Below are 20,078 nucleotides of genomic sequence, written 5' to 3'. Positions count from 1 at the left end.
GCGCACAGAATAGCTTGGTTCACTAAAATTATGGGAAAACAGAACTTTCCATCTCTTAAATCTTCAACCCACATCTTCAATGTTTTAAAATAGTATGAATTTCTATGTCAGAAAACATCTAATGTCTATTTTAACAGGACTGGAGGTAAGTTATAGCAGGGAAAATCTAAACGGCCAAACTGATTTGGATATGTCTATTGCCTTGAGAATTAACTTTTACACAAAACACTGAAGTCACACTATGAAGACCTGACTCAGGAGGAAATTGTATGAAATGTTTCCTCATCTTGAACCCTACCTAACTCCCTCCTGAAAATCTCTCAGGATGACAGAAAATAGGAAGAATATGAAAATAAGCCCAGGCCTGTAGAACTCATGAAGCTATACACTTGCAATATGTATACTTCTATAAGTGTACATTATACTTTCACAAACACTTTTTAAAACATTTTTTTAATAAAATAAATACCTAGGTACAAATTTAACAAAACATGTGCAAGATCTACATGCTGAAAATTACAAGACATTGATGAAAGAAATCAACAGGTGGAGAGACATGCCATGTTCCTAGATTGGAAGACTAAATATTATACAAAAATGTCAATTCTCTTCCAAATTGATCTATAGATTTAATGTAATACTTACCAAAATCCCAGAAAGATTTTTTTAGTTATAAACAAGCTTACTTTAAAATTTATATAGAAAGGCAAAGGAACTAGAATAGCTAAAAACATAAGCCTTACCATTAACTTAGAACCAACAAGGAAATGCTGAGATACATAAATAAAATATAACCCAAACCTCAAAAAGGAAAATATTTTTAAAATAAGACCATCCCAAAAATCTGCCTGGGCAGAGAGAATGATTAACAAAGCAAATTACTAGATGTTGCCCATAAATCAGGAAGCAAGATTGGTTAAAGAATCTACAGGCAGTTCCTTGAGAATGGACTTCAAGTACAAAAATTCATCTCACAACACAACAGGCTCCTTTCCCCTCCCACCTTCCCAACAGTACTGATAATCAGAGATGGCTTTACACATACACACACACACATACACACACACACGCACAGAGCCCACATATAGAGTGCTCCAGAAGAGCCACACTTCATTCTTTTTAATGTTTACTTAAAAAGGTTGGAGTCACTTATCTTTTAATGCAATGTAGGAAAGTATAAAAGGGTTTTTTTTGCTATCAAATTACAAAATAATCAATAAACTCCAAAGTCTACAGAAAAACAATAAAACGAAGCTTTATACTACTGTCTCCTTAAATTAACATATCCCCAAATATGTTCTTTTAGTTACTCAACAAGCCTTTACTAACAAGTCAGCTATTAGTATAGGAGGTTAGGGGAGGGAACAATATATCCCATTTTACCCAGGACATTACCATTTTATGCCTATTGTCCCTGCAAATGCCTTTTTACTGGGGTACAGGCAAAACACCAAATGTCTATCAATGTCTTCTTTTATGAATAGAGTATTTCAGTTTATAGAGCAATATACTGAGAATTTCGAAAAAATTCTCTCAATATATAAACAGGTCCAAGAAAAAATCTGGAGAACTACACATAACAGTGGTTAATCTTGTGGTGGGATTACAGTTGGTTTTCACTTTTTTCTTTACATCTCTCTATACTATTAATATCTAAAATTATTTTTTACAACAAATATATATTACTTTTTACACTTAGGAGGGAGTTATTTCTATTTGCTAAAATGTAAGCTTTCTTTCTGACCCAAATCCTCATTCCTTTCAAAAGCATGCACTACTCTTCTCTGATGTACGTTATTCATCAAGAACTGAGACAATGTAATGTTGTATAAGGAAAATTAGCTTTTAAGATGCAGAAAATTTAAATTCAAGAACCAGCTCTGCTGTGGAAAATATGGAACCTTCCTATCTACCTTTCAAAGTTGTTAAAAGGATCAAATTAGAATCTATGTGAAAGCACTTTCATGCAATGTATTAATGTGAGCTGTGACTATTACTACAACTCCATGAACAAACCGCGTATCTTCTCATATATAAAATGAAGGTGTCCTATTAAATTAGCTCCAGTTCATTTCTAAATCTGAAATTCTGGTATTAACAGTGTCCCCTTAACTGAGCCTTCTACCTGCATCTAAACTACCTCCTCTGGAGGTATACCTTTTTTTATGGACAATGGTTCCTGGGTCTTCATGCTTTCTATCTTCACTAGGGCATAACCAACTCTCCACATTCGTCTCTTATGGCTCTAATTGCCTGAAAGTTAAAGAAAATGTGTCTGTTCCCTCCAAACAGACTTTAAATCCCCTCATAATCTAATTTATATTTCATGCTCTCTACCTTCCATATCTTGCAGTGTAGAGTAGTGACTATGTGCATGGATTCCAGAGGCAGGCTGTATAGGTTCAAATGCTGCTTCTGCTATGTCACCAGTTCTACAATGTAACCTTGAACAATTTACTTAAATCTCTCTGCATCTCAGTTTCCTCATCTGTAAAACAGGGATAATAACAGTATACCTGCTGTTGTGTAAAGTACTGAAAACAGTGTCTGAATATAGTAAATGTTATATAGTGATCCAAGTCCTTTTCTAATGTTGCTTCTCTGAAAGTATAATGCTTACAGGCTAAGATAAAACAAAGAACCAACATTTCCCTCTTGTTTTTTCTCACTGAAGAATGTCTTATTTTCACCTATCAAAAATTTTTCCATATCACTGTAGTAAAGTCATACAAACTCTTCATCATTGGGTATTTTTCTTCACTCTTTTTTCAAATCCTCTGCTCCAACATTTCCCAAAATTTATTCCTCAGATCACTAGTTCCTCAAGATTTCATAAAAGGAAAAAAAGGTTCAGTGATCATAGAAATTTAGAAAATGCTGAGTTAATATTAAACAGGTTTCTTTACTCTAAGTCTTTGACATGTTAACATGCACTATGACATTCCAAGAGAGGATACAAGGAGCCACATTGGGAAATGCTGCTGCTCCAGTCCTTTGACAATCTTTAATACAAAATATGCTGCGTTATATAAACTCAATATTTTATTAATCTGATTCACACACAAAGTCTGTTTCCAAGTTCATGCTGAGAAATCTGGCTCAAGAAACTAATAACTAGCCAGTGTGGTCGCTCACGCCTGTAATCCTAGCACTCTGGCAGGCCAAGGCGCAAGGATTGCTTGAGGTCAGGAGTTCAAGACCAGCATGAGCAAACGCAAGACCGAGTCTTTAACAAAAGTAGAAAAAAAGAAAAAAAATTATCCCGGCATGGTGGCACATGCCTGTAGTCCCAGCTACTTGGTTGGCTGTGGCAGGAAGATTGCTTGAGCCCAGTAGTTTGTGGTTGCAGTGAGCTATGATGATGCCACTACACTCTACACAGAGTAGCAGAGAGAGATTCTGTCTCGGACAAAAAAAAAAAAAAAAAAAGACACTAATAACTGCTGCCCTGCATAAATCACTTCCGAAATTTCTGAATTTGGTTTTTATTTTGTTTTTTGAGACACAGTCTCACTCTGTTGCCCAGGCTAGAGTGCCGTGGCGTCGGCCTATCTCACAGCAACCTCCAACGCCTGGGCTCCAAGTGATCCTCCTGCTTCAGCCTCCTGAGTAGCTGGGACTACAGGCGTGCACCACCATGTAGCTAATTTTTTCTATTTTTAGTTGCCCGGCTAATTTTTTTTATATTTTTAGTAAAGACAGGGTCTCGCTCTTGCTCAGGCTGGTCTTGAACTCCTGAGCTCAAGGGATTCTCCCACCTAGGCCTTCCAGAGTGCTAAGATTACAAGCATGAGCCACTGCACCCAGGCTTGAAATTTCTGAATTCATATTCATCGACCTCTTAAAAAGGAAAACCACCAACGACCAGCTCCATGCTCTAGGTGATAGGTATTTACCTCATGATGGGATTTTAACCTATTTATTGGCTAAATGTCCTTTGAGCAAATCTATTTATTCAATATTCCCAAATTTTCTCTCAATTTTCAATAATGAGGACTTTCACTCTTCCCTTAATGGAATTCCACCACAGAACATTATCAAATCACCCTAGTATTAGTGCTGGCATAAATATAGTGCCCTAAATATACAACTTACAGTGTTGAAGAAATATTTTCTGAAATGGCATCTAACATTAGAAGAAGGAATCATAGCATTTCACTATTTTGCAATCCCTGACAAATTAATAAATCTAAGCAATTATCATCAATAGCTGCTAACATCAGAAAGAGAGATAAGACCTTAAGTACCTCCTGATGGAAACACAAACTACTCCTATGAAGTACTCTTACAAAAAAAAAAAAAATTACCATTTACAAGAAATTTGAGAGATAAAAGAACATGTTAAATGACATTACAGAGATACAATCAGCAAATGACACATAGCAAGCTTCTCAGGGCAAACCACTTGGTTTCTTTCAATTAAAAAAAATTGTAAAGAAGAAAAAAACTGTTGGAGAGAGTCTAAACACTAAAACTGATTTAATAAACATGCCAAACAATTGTAAAGTATGGACCTTATTTGAATGACACTTCAAGCAAATAAACTATATATTAATATCTGTATCTATCTATAAATCAGAAATATGAAAACTGATTACATATTTGATGATATTAAGAACTTGCCATAAAATGTTTTTGGTATGATAACGGTATTATGGTTACATTATAAAAAGAGAAAAAGAGAGAGATAGAGAGACTATCTTTTAGAAATCAATACTAAGTGGTCTGAAATATACAAATTACATGTCTGGGATCTGATTTAAAACAATCCAGGTCCTGGGGGCAAAGGGTGGTTGATAAAAATATAGATGAATCAAGACTGCCTATGAATTGGTCATTCTTGAAGCTCCATACTGGGTACATGGGAGTTCTTTATACTATTCTCACTACTTTTATACTAATATATATTTGAAATGTATATCAGCATATTTTAGGATCAAATTAAATCTATAGAGTACTATAAGGACTCATTTGACATGAATTTCACAAGCAATCAACATGCTAAACTCTCCTACGTAATTACCCTTATTTACACGTCTGTTAACAGCACCTAACCAATTTATAGCGTTCTGTAGAAAAAAATGTAGTGCTTATGTACGATTTATTTTTAAATTTTTATTTATTAAATAAAACAACAGTCACAGAAAAAACTTGCAGACAATATTGCAGAGTCATCGCTATCCTTCTAGTCCTATGGGCCTTTAATACTTCTGGAATTTATCGTCAGCAGACTTACTGCATAAACAGTCCAGCTCACTGAGCTCCCAAACAGGACTAGTTTTATCTTGTGTACAAAAACCCTTTCCTGCCTGCCTACTCTGAAATAAGGAGCCAAACCAACAGATGGCAGATGAAGAAGGAGGGGGGTGGCGATAAGGAGGCAGCACAAGAGTACCATGAAAAAAGAAAATAACATTGAGAGAACTAAAATACATCTTAAATACGAATTTAAGAATACAAAATATTCAGCAATTCCTTCGATTTTTGCAAAACAGAGTCACATTTTGTCAATCAATTACTTTAAAGCTAAGTGATTCTGTGAATTTGCACCTGACTTTATTCCTTTATACAGCATACCATTAAGAGTTTTGAAAAGTCCTTAATATCTTAGACCAATTTAAATTAAATAAAGCCATTCAACTATTTTCAAAATGAACAACGGAAAACCAAGACATACTAAACTTTTATCAGCATTTCACTACTGCTACACATTATTATATCTGCCTTTTCTGAAGCTACTCCACTTTCTTTTTTGACTTTAATAAAGTAAAGACCTCCTCCTCTATGCTAATCTACTATACAATAAAAACTACCTCAGTATTACTGCAGCCTAAGTAGTAGAAGGTTTGAATTAAAATATTGGTTTAAAAGATATTACAAGTGTTGCTATTAGAATTAGTTTTAACCTAAAAGACATTTCTTTAAAATGCCAAGGCTTTTAGTATAACAAACGTTATTTAAGAACGTGCCAATTATAATAGGTCATCTTGGACCATTCATAACGCCACGTATCTCTTCTGCTTTCATTAAGCCATTTTCCAATTACTTATTTTAAAGATCAAGCCTGCAATGCTATATAAAGTAGAAGTCCACCACTCACACTCTGGCAGTTTTACAAAGAAATAGCAACTTTTATGCTCAGGTCATAAAAAAGGACAATTAGAGGTTGAGGTTATTCAGGTGCTCATCCCTCAGGCAGCTCCCTCTCTTCTCTATGGAAGTTTATTAACACACTGACTGCCACTCTAGGGGGAAAAAAAAAAAAAAACATTTTCCTTGGGGCCACAGTGTTTTATTATGAAAATAGAATAAAAACTTCAAAAACAAAATGATGCTTTCTAATTTAATGAAAAATTTAATGAAAAAATGAAATTTATTGACTTCTATTCATTTAATCCACATTTTTAGAATTAATTTGTCCATATTAATTGTAACAATGATAACATCAACAAGTAAGATTTTCACAAACCAACTGCAGGGTTTTGCCTAGGTTTTGCTTCACGAGGCCCCAGCCTCAAAACTAGCATGAGTTAAATACAACTCACATGGCAGTTAACACGTTAAACAGGAGAGTAATATCTGCCTATCTCACAGAGGTGTTATGAAGATTAATTGAGAAAATCTTTACAAAAGTATTATTGTAAACTAAAAAGCTATAAATAAATGTAAGCTATTATTTCTCTATTTGTTTGTATACTAGACAGTTTGCTTAACCTTGCTCCTTAATATAATATCATTGACTTTCAAAATCTACCAGGAAAAGCTTCATATTTCAAGGCATAAAGTTTCACGAATATTCACTTTTCTATAGCAAAGTTTAATCTTCACATACCAGTTACCATTCTTTTCTAGCATGTATTCTTCTTCGTGGCAAAACAGAACAAGAAACATTCTTTAAGAAATCAAAGCAATATGTAACCCCTAAAATTCTGACTCAACTGTCACCATGAAACACCTACATAGAATGGTCCTGTTCACACAACACTACTTGGATGGGATTTTAGGTTACCCAAAGCCGTCACATTGAGGATGGCCATTTCTATGTTCTGCCCCCAACAATCACCAATATCCCTTTCATTTCTGAATTCTCATCCAGTCTGCATCACTTACTAACTGTGTAATCTTGAGCAAGCTACTTAACCTCTCTGTGCTTCAATTTCCTTATTTGCAAAATAAGGCTTTACCTGATAGGTTTAAAAGTGTTTTAAACAATACATAGAAAAATGCTAAGAGAGTGGATGTTAAGTGTTCTCACCACAAAAATGATAACTATGTGAAGTAATACATATGTTACTTAGCTAGATTTAGTCATTCCACAACATATATATACTTCAAAATATCATGTAGTATTAATACATGAGAAATACATATAATTTTATCTGTCAATTTAAAAATAAAATAAAAAATAATACAAAAAATTGCTTAGAACAATACCTGCACAGTAAATGCTCAATAAGTGTTTGCTAATGTTATTCCTTTATATGTGTATCTGTCTACTCCCCCATAACACCACCATTACTAAATTACACAAATCTCTCCATCATTCTCCATTACTCATTCTTCCCAAAACAATGAGCAATTCTGAGAAAGCATAAATATGATCCCATTACTGACAAAATTTCATTATATATGATTAGATACTTGGTTGCATAAGAAAGTTCAATAATACCTTACATAAAAGATACTGGCCCTCACATACTTTTAATTCATATTAACACATAGATAATATAATCTTCCTAGTTCTACATTAGGTTATCCATTTAATTACAATACCATTGATTAGCAAGGCTGCTTACTTGAGTTGTATCACATAAAATCACCCATGACCAAAGAGTTTTATGGTATAGTGACTAAGGTCTTAAAATAAGGCAAAATTTTAAAGTGCTTCTATGAATACAACTATATTTAGTTTTTTTAAAAAAGGTCAGGCAAAAAAATCAAAATCAACAAAGGCTTTAAATCAGGAGTTTACAGTGAGGAAAAATAACTTGCCAAAAGCAAGAGCAAATATTACTACTACATTAACATCCTTACCATCATAATTAAGGGACAACCAAAGAGTACCTTAAATACTTGCAACAAGCACAAGAGTTAAAAATTCAAGTTTGTTTTTTACATCTTACTTAGCACATGCTATGACCAATTATATGCTCTTTATCATGTTATAAATTCTCAATCCTGAGACTGGATGCAGTGGCTCACTTTTGTAATCCCAGCACTTTGGGAGGCTAAGGCAGGAGGATCACTTGAGGCCAGGAGTTCAAGACCAGCCTTGGCAACATAGCCAGACCTCATTTCTAAAAAAAAAAAAAAAAAAATTAGCCAAGTGTAGTGACTGGCACCTATAGTCCTACCTACGTGGGAGGCTGAGGCAAGAGGATCTCTTGAGCCCAGGAGTTCAAGTTTACAGTGAATTATGATCGCACCACTGCATTCCAGCCTAGTCAACAACAGAGTGAGACCTACCTCTAAAAAAAATAAATAAATAAATTCTAAATCCTAACATTTCACATGTAAATACCCAATGTAAAATATTCAGTATTGTTTAACTGACTTAATAGTTCTCCTTTAGCTTAAACTCTGAAAAAGGTAGAATCACTTAATCTAATTTAGAGACAATTTTACTCCACAGATAACTTTCTCAAAAAAAAAAAAAAAAAACCACAGATAACTTTCTGGTGCTGCACCCCTAGCTTACTACATGCCAGGGACTTTTCTAGGCACTTGAATGAACAAGACATACAAGGTTCCTGCATTCATGGAGTTTATGTTCCAGTGAGGAAGACAAATAAAACAGGCAGACAAATAAGTAATTAAATTTCAGGAAGCACTAAGTGCCATAAAAAATAAAGCAAGAGAGACAAAGAGAGTGGGGGGGGTGGTTGTTATTTTCTATAACACAATCACTGAAGAGCTCTCTAAAGAGGACCTATCTTTAAGCAGAAGTCCAAATAATGTGAGGGAGCCAGCAGTCAAACAAACCTGAGGGACGAGCACTCCAAACAGGGAAAAATAAGTATTAAGCCCTGGGAATGTACCTGGCACAGTCAAAGAATATAGAAGTTTAGTGTAGCAGGCATGGAATAAACAGGGAGAGAGGCAGGCAGGGACAACATCATGTAGGACTTCATAGGCCATGGCTAGGAATCTGGCTGTTATTTTAATTGTAAAAGGAAGTCATTTAAAGTCTTAAGCTACAGAGTGATTGACATTTAAAAAGATCATTCTAGCTATGAAGTAGAAAATGGCCAATAGGAGGTCAAGTGAGAAAGTAGGGAAACCAGAAGAGAGACTATTGTAACTAACTCAAGCAGGAGATGATGGTGGTTTAAACCAGGATAATTAGGTAGAGATAATGAAATGTGATCAAATTAGAAATGTATTCACGAGGATTTGTTAATGGACTGGTTGTTATAGGGTATTAAAAAAAAAAAGAAGAAGAAGAAGAAGAATCGCAGATGACACTCAGGATTTTGACCTGAGTGACTAGCTGAATGGTATTGCCATTTACTAAGACTGGATTCTCTAAGAGCAGAATAGGAATTGCACCTTCCTATGTTGTACAAATTTAGTTTGAGATGCCTATTAGCCAGCCAAATGAGGTGTGGAATAAACAGATAAATTATGATGTTGGATCTTGGGAAAGGGGTCTGGGTTGAAGACATAAATGTGAGTCAATCAACATATAGACAGTATTTAAAACCACAAAACTAGATAAATGTAACTGGGGCCAGGTGTGGTGGCTCATGCCTATAATCTCAGGCCAAGGTGGGAAGATCGTTTTGTTTGTTTGTTTGTTTGTTTGTTTGAGACAGAGTCTTCGCTCTGCCAGGGCTAGAGTGCCATGGCGTCAGCCTAGCTCACAGCAACCTCAAACTCCTGGGCTCAAGCGATCCTACTGCCTCAGCCTCCCGAGTAGCTGGGACTACAAGCATGTGCCACCATGCCCGGCTAATTTTTTCTATATATTTTTTTAGTTGGCCAGATAATTTCTTTCTATTTTTAGTAGAGACGGGGCCTCACTCTTGCTCAGGCTGGTCTCAAACTCCTGAGTTCAAACGATCCACCCAACTCGGCCTCCCAGAGTGCTAGGATTACAGGCGTGAGCCACCGCGCCCGGCTGGGAAGATCGTTTGAGGCCAGATTTCAAGACCAGCCTGAGCAAAACAGTGAGACCTCCATCTCTACAAAAATAAAAAATAAAAATAAAATGAAAAATTAGCCAGGTGTGGTGGCACATGCCTGTAGTCCCAGCTTCTGGGGAGGCTGAGACAGGAGGATCACTTGAGCCCAGGAGTTGGAGGTTGCAGTGAGGCAGTGAGCTATGATGATGCCATGCACTGTAGCCTGGGCAACAGAGTAAGACCCTGTCTCAAAAAAAAAAAAAACAAAAAACAAAAAATGTAGATAGGGAAGACTTTTTAAATTTAATCCTACTAGGTAGCAACTATTATTATTCCCATTTCACAAATTAGGAAACTGAGGCTAAGAGATTAAGACGTGCCTAATATCACTCTGCTAAGTGATAGAGTTAGAAAAGAGAAAAGAAAAAAAAACAGACCTACCTTACTACAAAGCCGATGACCTTTCTCAACTGGGACTCATCATCTAAACTCAAACAATAGAGTGACTATTTTCTCAATTCTCTCAAGGATGGTATATAACTAGTGCCATTCTAGATGCATTGGAATGAAGTTAAATCTCTACATACAACAAATGTCCAGGTGTTTTAGAGCATTAGGGTTTGATTCTCTCATGAAACCCTAGTTGAAAAAAAACACTATTATTATTCCATTACTTCTATTAGGAATCATTTAAAATGAGAGAGATTCCTGCACAGCAAAAGGAAACAATCAACAAAATGAAAAGGCAACCTATGGACTGTGAGAAAATATCTGCAAACTGTGTATTAACATATATATGATAAAGGGTTAGTTTCCAAAATACGTAAGGAACTAACACAACTCAACAGCAAACAAACAAAAACAAAAATAAATAACCTGATTTTAAAATAAGCAAAGGACCTGAGTAGTCATTTCTCCAAAAAAAGACATTAAAATGGCCAAAAAGTACATGAAAAGGTGCTCAACATCACTAATCATTAGGGAAATACAAATCAAAACCACAGTGAGATATCACCTCATACCTGTTAGGATGGCTATTATCAAAAAGAGATAACTCACAATCCTGAAAGTGCTGTGCAAAAAAAAAAAAAAAAAACACACAAGAGCTAACAAGCATTGGTGAGAGTGTGGAGAAAAGGGAATACTTGTACACTGTTGGTGGTAATATAAACTGGAACAGCTATTACGGAAAACAATGTTTTCCATAAAAAATTAAAAAGAAACCAACCATATGATCCAGCAATCTCTCTTCTGGGTATATACCCAAAGGAAATGAAATCAGTACATCAGAGAGATATCTGCATTCCCATGTTCACTGCAGCATTATTCACACTAGCCAAAATACAGAAGCAACCTAAATGTCTGTCAATAGATGACTAGAAAAAAAATTGTGATACACACACATACACACACACACACACACAGTGGAACGTTATTCAGCTTTTAAAGAGGAGATCCTGCCATTTATAACATGGATGGACCTGAAGGACATTATGTTAAGTGAAATAAGCCAGACATAGAAAAAAAAAAGACTGCATGATCTCTCTTATATGTGGAATCTAAAAAAACGTCAAATATACAGACAGAGAATAGAACAGTTAGGGAGTGGGAGAAGATGTAGGTCAAGGGGACAAAGTTGCAGTTACATAGGATGAATAAATCTAGAGATCTAAAGTACAGCATGAGGACTATAATTAACAATAATGTATACTGGAAATTTTCTAAGAGAGAAGATTTTAGGTGTTCTTAACACCAGCAAAAAAAAAAAAAGGTAACTATGTGAGAAGATGGGTATGTTAAATTGCTTACCTGTAAGAATCATTTCACTATATATATGTATATCTAAACATCATGTTGTACACCTTAAATTTATACAATAAATAAGTAAACCTGAAATAAATAAATAAAATGAGAGAGAAGAGATTGGTGAACAACATAGGTTACCATTGTGACTTTTCATGGGCTTCTCTTTATAACCAGTAAGATCAAGTGTTATTTGAGGTTTTTATAGCACCAAAGGTGATTTTACTTTAAGACAACACAAGACCTCTACTGGTTCCATTCACAATCAGCACTCACAATCTGTCTTCCTGGGAACATCACTTCATCAGAAAACCACTAGAATATAAGCTACTCAAGGGCAAAAATCTTTGATTTTTTTTATTAATGTGTTTTAAGCACCTAGAGCAGTGTCCCTTCTGGGAAAGAACCTAAATTACCAGCCTTGCTTGTAACTATAGAACTTGTTACCCTATAAGATGGGGATTGTTTCATGTTGTCTTAGTTTCTTGTCACCAATGAAATCTGATAGGATTACCTTAATCCAGAATTTTAAACTGTCAGTTTCATCTTTATTAAGATTGTCCTTCTTCCTTATGGAACTATGACAGTTCCAGATATTACCATTACTGGTCAAAATTGACACCGGGGGTATCAATATCTACTTTGTATACTGATCATAATAACTAGCATACAATGTGAACCAGTAATTCCTATGGCATACATATTCTAGAGGAAGAAATATTCTCCTTACAATTTGTTAACCTTTATTAAACTCCACAAATATTTCACAGCCCAGGTTTTACGACTCAATGCAGCACCTCCATTAAATGTAAAAGGTTTCAAATGAAAAATCTTCACTAGGCCAGAAATTGCATTGTAATAAATTTTACCTGCACGTAATAACCTACATGCATAAGTGTAATATTGGTGGGTAGACAATGTATTTCATTTTCAAGCTGTAAGAACCCACCAACCACCTGTATTAAGTTCCCTTCCACAAAGGGTCACTGGAAGAACTAGTAAGCAATTTTTAAATGACTTATCTCTGGCAAAAAAAAAAAAATTAAAAATCATGACAACACATTCTGTTGGTGAGGCTGTGGGAAAAATAGGTGCTCTATTACTCGCAGGAATGCAAACTGGTACAACACTTGTGGAGGAAAATTTGGGAATACCTACCAAAACCACATGTACACTTTTTGGCTCAGCAAACCCACTTAGAGGAATCTACCTTGAAGATACACCTCTAACATTACTAAAATACATATGGCAAAGATTATTTATTACAACATTCTTCACAATGCAAAATATAGGAAACAACCTAAATGCCCACACAGAGACTAATGGTTAAATAAGATACATTTACACAGTTAAATACTAACAGCTGTAAAAAGAATGAAGCCTATGAAAAGAAAATTTCTTCAAAAGAATGAACTGATTTGGAGTCATTTCGAGAATATACTGTTCAGTGAAAAAAGTACAAAAGAGTATAATATATTCTTCGTGTAAAAAAAGAAGGGAATAGGAAAACCGTTTGGCACTTCCTCAAAAAGTTAAACTAGAGTAATCATAGGACCTAGCAATTCCACTTCTAGGTATAACCATGAGAAATGAAAACATGTCCACACAAAAAACTGCATGTCCACGTTCATGGCAGCAATATTCGTAATAGCCAAAAAGTGGAAAACCAAATGTCCATCAATTGATGGATGAACAAAATATACTATATTTATACAATGGAATATCACTCAGCCATAAAAAGGAATGATGTACTGATACATGCTACAACATTGGTGAACCTTGACAAAATTATGCTAAATGAAAGAAGCCAAGTACAAAATGCCACATATTATATGATTTCATTAACACAAAAAGTCCAGAACAGGCAAATGCATCCAGACAGAAGATTGGAAAGAAAACACAGGGAGTGACTGACTGCTAATAGACACAAGGTTTCTTTTTGGGGTGATAAAAATATTCTGTAATTAGATAGTGGTGATGGTTGTGCAACCTTGTAAATATACTAAAAAACCATTGAATTGTACATTTAAAAGGGTAAGTTTTACGATATGTGAATTGTATATCAATACAAAATTGTATGCCAAAAAAAAGAAAAGAATACAAGAAACACATATGTACATGTTCGTTTGTGTAAAAGAAATAAAGGAAGAGAAAAACTAGAAACTAAAAAGACTGGTTACCTATAAGGCATGGGAAAGAGGCAGAAACAAAGGTGGGGAGATAGAAATGTAGTAGGAATAAGGAGAGAGTGACAATTCTGTGAGTATACTTTTTTAAGTAGTAGTGTTTAGTAACTATAATGTTTCATAAACCAAAAAATAATAATAATTATTAAAATCAACCAGCATTGGGGCGAACCCAAAATGGAATACAAAGAGTAACAAATGAACCTAACTGTCTTACAGATGAATAACATAACCACACTAAAGGGAGGGGGGAAGAAAATAACTAACCTAAATAACTTTGGAAAACAGTACTTTGACTAGATACTGTAAGGCTAAAGACAAAATGAATTATCCACAAATACTCTAATTAGTAAGTATGTTTTTCATAAGAGTATGAGTTAGCAATAACCACTTGATGTGCACTCTAGAAAGAAGTAAGTGTGTATATGAGAACTAGGTTTCTGACAGAGAAAGATAAGGAAAAGGGGAAGGTTGAATGAGCCTTTTTGTGATCTTGGATTGGAACAGAAAGTATCAATATCAACTCATGGTTTTTTACATATATAGAAATACAGATATAAATGTGTGCATGCACATGCATGGGTTAGTATATATACATATATTTCCTAGTTTTGTCATCTGAAGGCCTAAGAGTAATAACAACCCAATAAACATACCAAGTAAACAGATTTAGATATTAAATACTATTCTCCAATACAAGGAACCAGAGCTCCTTGGAGAAGTAGGTGATTCCAGGACTGAGGCAGAAAAAAATATGAGCATGGAACAGCCGTGGCCCCAGTATATAAGACAAGCGCTTGTCCAGGTACAATGGCTAACGCCTGTGATCCTAGCAATCTGGGAGGCCGAGGTGGGGAGGATCCCTTGAGCTCAGGAGTTCAAAACTACCCTGAGCAAGAGTGAGACCCCATCTCTATTAAAAATAGAAAAATTAGCCAGGCATGGTGGCATATGCCTGTAGTCCCAGCTACTGGGTAGGCTGAGGCAGTCAGGAGGATTGCTTGAGCCCAGGAGTTTGAGGCTGCTGTGAGCTAACGCCAGGGCACTCTAGCCTAGGCAACAGAGTGAAACTCTGTCTCAAAAAAAAAGACAAGTGCTTGAAAAAGAGTGGAGGCCAAACAGAAAGGGCTACCAATGGCCACAACTGGAACAATCTGAGCAATAAAATAAATAATGATAGTACTGGATACTGGTAAAAACACACTGATGTAAGTAACTGAATAAATGAGGAAGAAAGGACATCTCTTCCTTACAGAAGAATTCCAATTAATAAATGTAAAAGGAAGGAATGAGAGATATACAAAAACACCATTAGCGGAACGCCACAGTAATAACTGTTGCAGAGAAAATCCACCAATGGATGTTAAAATCAACGGGAGAAAGTTTGAGAAGAAACAGTATATCTGCATAGTCTCAAAGTATCTCCCCCAAGATATGTATCAATTACAAAAGAAAGAATAGTAACTTTACAGTGAAGAAACAACAGAAGCCACTTTAACAGTGAACAAGGTTAAAATATCACTAGCAGTAAAACATCAAAACCACGTACTCCCTAATAAAATGAATTGAGAAGGACACAACATCACTTCTATAGTTTTCTTGCAAACCATGAATAACTACCTCAATCTAATCATAAGAAAAACATTAGACAAAGACAAAATGAGAGAGAAATTCTACAAAATAATTGACAAGTACTCATCAAAACTGTCAAGGTCACAAAAAACAATGAAAAACTGAAGAACTGTCAGAGATTGGAGGAGACTAGGAAAACACAACAACTAACAAAATGTGGGATTCTCAATTCCTGGAACAGGAAAAAAGGCATTAAGGGGAAAAATTAGTGAAATTCAAATAAGGTCTATGCTTTGCTTAGTAGTAGTATACCAATGCTAATTTCCTGGCTTTGCTAATTATACTATGGTTATGTAAATTGTTGATATTAGTGGATGCTGAGTGAGGAGAATATAAGAACTCTGTGCTATCTGTGCAATTTTTCTGTAAGTCTAACATTATTTCAAAATAAATCGTTAAAAATAAATAAATAAGGGCGGCACAGTGGCGCCATGCTGGCACTTTGGGAGGCCAAGGCAGAAGGATCACTTAAGGCCAGGAGTTCAAGATCAGCCTGGGCAACATAGCAAGGGAAACCCCTATCTCTGCAAAAAATATAAAAAATAACCAGGCATGGTGGCCTGCACCTGTAGTCTCAGCTACTCAGAAGGCCAAGGCAGGAGGATTGTTTGAGCCCAGGAGCTTGAGTTTGCAGTGAGCTGGGAGGATGCACTGCATTCCAGCCCGGGGAAGTGAGACCCTGTCTCCAAATAAATAAATAAATAAAATCGGCCGGGCGCGGTGGCTCACGCCTGTAATCCTAGCACTCTGGGAGGCCGAGGTGGGCGGATCGTTTGAGCTCAGGAGTTCGAGACCAGCCTGAGCAAGAGCGAGACCCCATCTCTACTAAAAATAGAAAGAAATTATATGGACAGCTAAAAATATATATAGAAAAAATTAGCCGGGCATGGTGGTGCATGCCTGTAGTCCCAGCTACTCGGGAGGCTGAGACAGGAGGATCGCTTGAGCTCAGGAGTTTGAGGTTGCTGTGAGCTAGGCTGACACCACGGCACTCACTCTAGCCTGGGCAACAGAGTGAGACTCTGTCTCAAAAAATAAATAAATAAATAAATAAAATCCATCAATCAATCATCTGATGCCACTGTCATATTTCCTTGCTCAGGGATTTCATCTGGAATTTAACATTCCCATTAATTCAGAAGACCTAGTAAGTAACAGCAGAATGAACTAAATTCATAAAAATCATATCTAGCATCTAATAAGTAAATTACCTATTTTATGCTCCCTTACTATAATTTCTTCAGTTAAAAAAAAAATGCTGACAGATGTGACTTTATTGGCTTTGCAAACTTTTTAAATGACTTGACCAATTTTTATATTTTCAATATCATGATAATCTGCAGTATGTACCTGTAACAACACATTTCATGTGTCTGTTAAGGCAAAGTTTTATTTACAATAAAAAAAAACTATCTTCAATAGATTACAGCAACTTTGTTACTTATTCTTATATAGTTGTCCAACTATTAAATTCAAGTTTTGTTTCACCAGTTTGCTTTTATCCTAATACAAACTTTTCCCCACACCCCAAACCAAAATGTCATTATCATCAATTAAAGATCCAAAAATCTGAATTGTAAAAGCTCAGATGTTCAATGTATCCGGTCCTTTTATTCTTTCTAATATTAAGGATTATTTAGTCCTATTTAGTTGAGAAAAAAATGCTTGGGACATTAGAATTGTATTACTATTTATTCTTTACATCCTCTACTAACAAATCCAGTCCAATCAACAACACATTCTCAGAAATTCCTTTAAATCAAACGGAATTTTCAGAAGATGTTTATATTAATGAGAAAATTAAGTGACATGTTTACATTTCCTTTCTCCTCCATATACCACCAGCATGCCTGCACTGGGAATGGAATACATGACCAGCAAATGAATGGAAGTGTCACATGCAAAAGGTATGACTAGAAATTTAAGAAGCAAAATGGTAAGAACCTCAGGGAAAGCAAAATTCATATAAGTTTAGAATTACAAGGAGTCTCAATAGGCCATTTAATCCATTCTAATAACAACAACCTCAGACAGATGACCATCTATCCTATTTTTAAAAACCACCAGATTTCCAACCTCTCTAGATATTTCATTCTGCCATAGAATCCTGACACGTGATTTGGGGAAAATAGTATGACTGTACTTTGCCCTAATGCTGCCTGTTTTCAAATAATATAACAATACATTTTTAACTCACATCCAAGATATATAAATGTGTACAGGTAAAAAATACAGACATGTATATATGTATGTATATGCATAAAACAGGCACCTAGGATACTCAATTTTGCTTGTATAAACAAAAGATACGGAAACATACATATCAAAGGCAAAAACCCATTCCACACTAATCACAAAAAGTACTACGAAACAATGTCACAACAATTTTGTTCTAAAAATAACCAACAGAAATCAATTTTATAAAACCTTGAGGTAAATAGGTCTCTTACCACTATGAATAACCACAGTTTCTTTGCTTTTCACAAACACTGCCCCTTTTTGAGCAACCACCGCAAGCAAAATTGTAAAAATATTTATGTACTAGATCCAAATAATTTATTTTTTTAACGTTTGACTTTTTAATCCATTTAGCTAACAATCATTTTGGAAGAGGGCCCACTGAAAGAGACAGTGATGACAAAGTACAGCCAGTGATAATGAACAAGTAACCAGTTTTAATCAGGCAGGCCAAAGAAATGATTCAAGTAAAACAAATCATTTTCGGAACATATATAGAATGGGGAAGTCCCATGCGAGGACGAGCCAAACACTACTTGAAAAACAATGTGTCTGTTTGAAAATACACCAAAATGTTAACCATGAAATGCTATCTCTGGAGTTGGAATTACAAAGGTTGGTTTGTTCAGATGTGTTGTTTCTATTATTTGGTTATCCATATTTTCTAAGTATTAGAGATATTTTTTAAAACTAAAGAAAATTCTGTCCCTGAGACAATTCACTCTCTGAGATAGAGAGCATGTCTTTTACATAACCTCCTGGGAGAGGAGGTACCAGCTCCTGTCCTCCTGGTGTCTCCCAGGAACCTGCCACCCATCACAGAAAAGATTTCACCATGCTCCCTGGGACAGCTCCTGTCATCATCACCCTCATCTCACTCCGGAGACCACACAATGCGCCTCGCCTTCCCTCTCGGTAGCAAAGGCTTAATAATTTGTTATTTTATCGGAGCGGTGGATTTACAGGAAGGTTTATCAGACGATGAGCTGCCCCCACCCAAAGGCAGAGGAGAGGAGAAAGACACATCGACCCAACCTCCAGCCCTCTAGATGCGGCTGGCAACTGGGGGCACTGGGGTCGCGGCTCTACCCGGATCCCGACAGAGAGTGGGACTGCGGCCTCCCAGCCTAAGCGCCAGTCGGGGGAGGGGCGCTCGTTAGCTGATAAAAGAGTGAGAGAGAAGGTCAGAAACGCGACCACCGAGCGGCTGGGGGACAGGTACAGCAAGCTGCTGGAGGGGCGGGTCCCTGGGCCCTCTCCGGCTGGCCGCTCGCTTCTTACGCGGCTGCGGAGACGCCTGGGTGGCGGGAGGCCTCTGGGGCCGGGGGCCAGCACCGCGCCGGGAGGGCTCCCTCAGGCCTCCGCCTGCTGCCCACCCGGGACCCCAGCAGCCCTGCTCGGCAGCGGCCCTGGAACGGCCCCGGCCGGCCTTGCGCCAAGGACCGAGCACACGCACAGATGGCCAGGAGGACAGAAAAGGAGGCGTTACCGTACGCGGCTCTGGAGCAGGCGGGGGTGAGGCGCGGTTCCAGCGACCGGAGCCGGGCTCGGCAGCGGCTGTGGCGACCGCGTCCTTTATTTTTGCTGCAGCAGCGGCGACTTGTCAAAGGGAAAGACGTAAGAGGCGGCGGCGGCAGCGGCGGCAGGCGAATCTCGCGGGATTTAGGCGGAACTCTCGCGCAGTCTGGCGCGCTCGCCCCGCCCCCGGGCCCAGCGCGGGAGGCCAGAAGCCGGTGAGGCGGAGCGAGGCTGCGGGCTGAGGGAAATGGGGAATGGGATTTGTGGCGGGGGGTGGGAGCTAACCAAGGTTCTGGGGGCACCCTGCTGCTGTGCGTCCCTCACCTTAAAGCCTTCGCGGAGTCCGGACGTCCGCCCGCGGCGTCCGGACCCCTTCGATGAGGCACAATTGGAGGCGTTTCACAAAGGGCGGTGAGGAGCTGGGGGCCAGCTGGCGCGCCCCGTTTTCCTCGTGGTCGGCGGGGAAGACCCCACCGCCCCGCGTCCGGGTGCTGCCGGACTAAGGGACACGTGGAAAAACTGGCGACGGGGTTGGGGGCCACACCCCTTTTTATGTCCGACGCGGACCTGGTGCGCT

General features: G+C 37.4%; 1 protein-coding gene across 2 annotated transcripts in view; it reads right to left on the bottom strand.

Moving 5' to 3' along the window:
- Nucleotides 1-19,600, bottom strand: part of HERC1 (HECT and RLD domain containing E3 ubiquitin protein ligase family member 1) — a 193,418-nt gene extending 173,818 nt beyond the window's left edge. The window contains exon 1 of one of the 2 annotated variants that reach the window (XM_069482949.1): nt 19,478-19,600. The gene's annotated coding sequence lies outside the window, so the exon portion shown is untranslated. Of the gene's footprint in view, nt 1-19,472 lie in introns of both variants that reach the window. The other variant, XM_069482959.1, reaches the window with a different exon arrangement.
- Between the last annotated feature and the right edge of the window lie 478 nt (nt 19,601-20,078).

Source organism: Eulemur rufifrons, chromosome 2 (assembly GCF_041146395.1).
Source record: "Eulemur rufifrons isolate Redbay chromosome 2, OSU_ERuf_1, whole genome shotgun sequence".
NCBI classification, from domain to species: Eukaryota; Metazoa; Chordata; class Mammalia; order Primates; family Lemuridae; genus Eulemur; species Eulemur rufifrons.
This window is presented reverse-complemented; position numbering and strand designations above follow the sequence as displayed.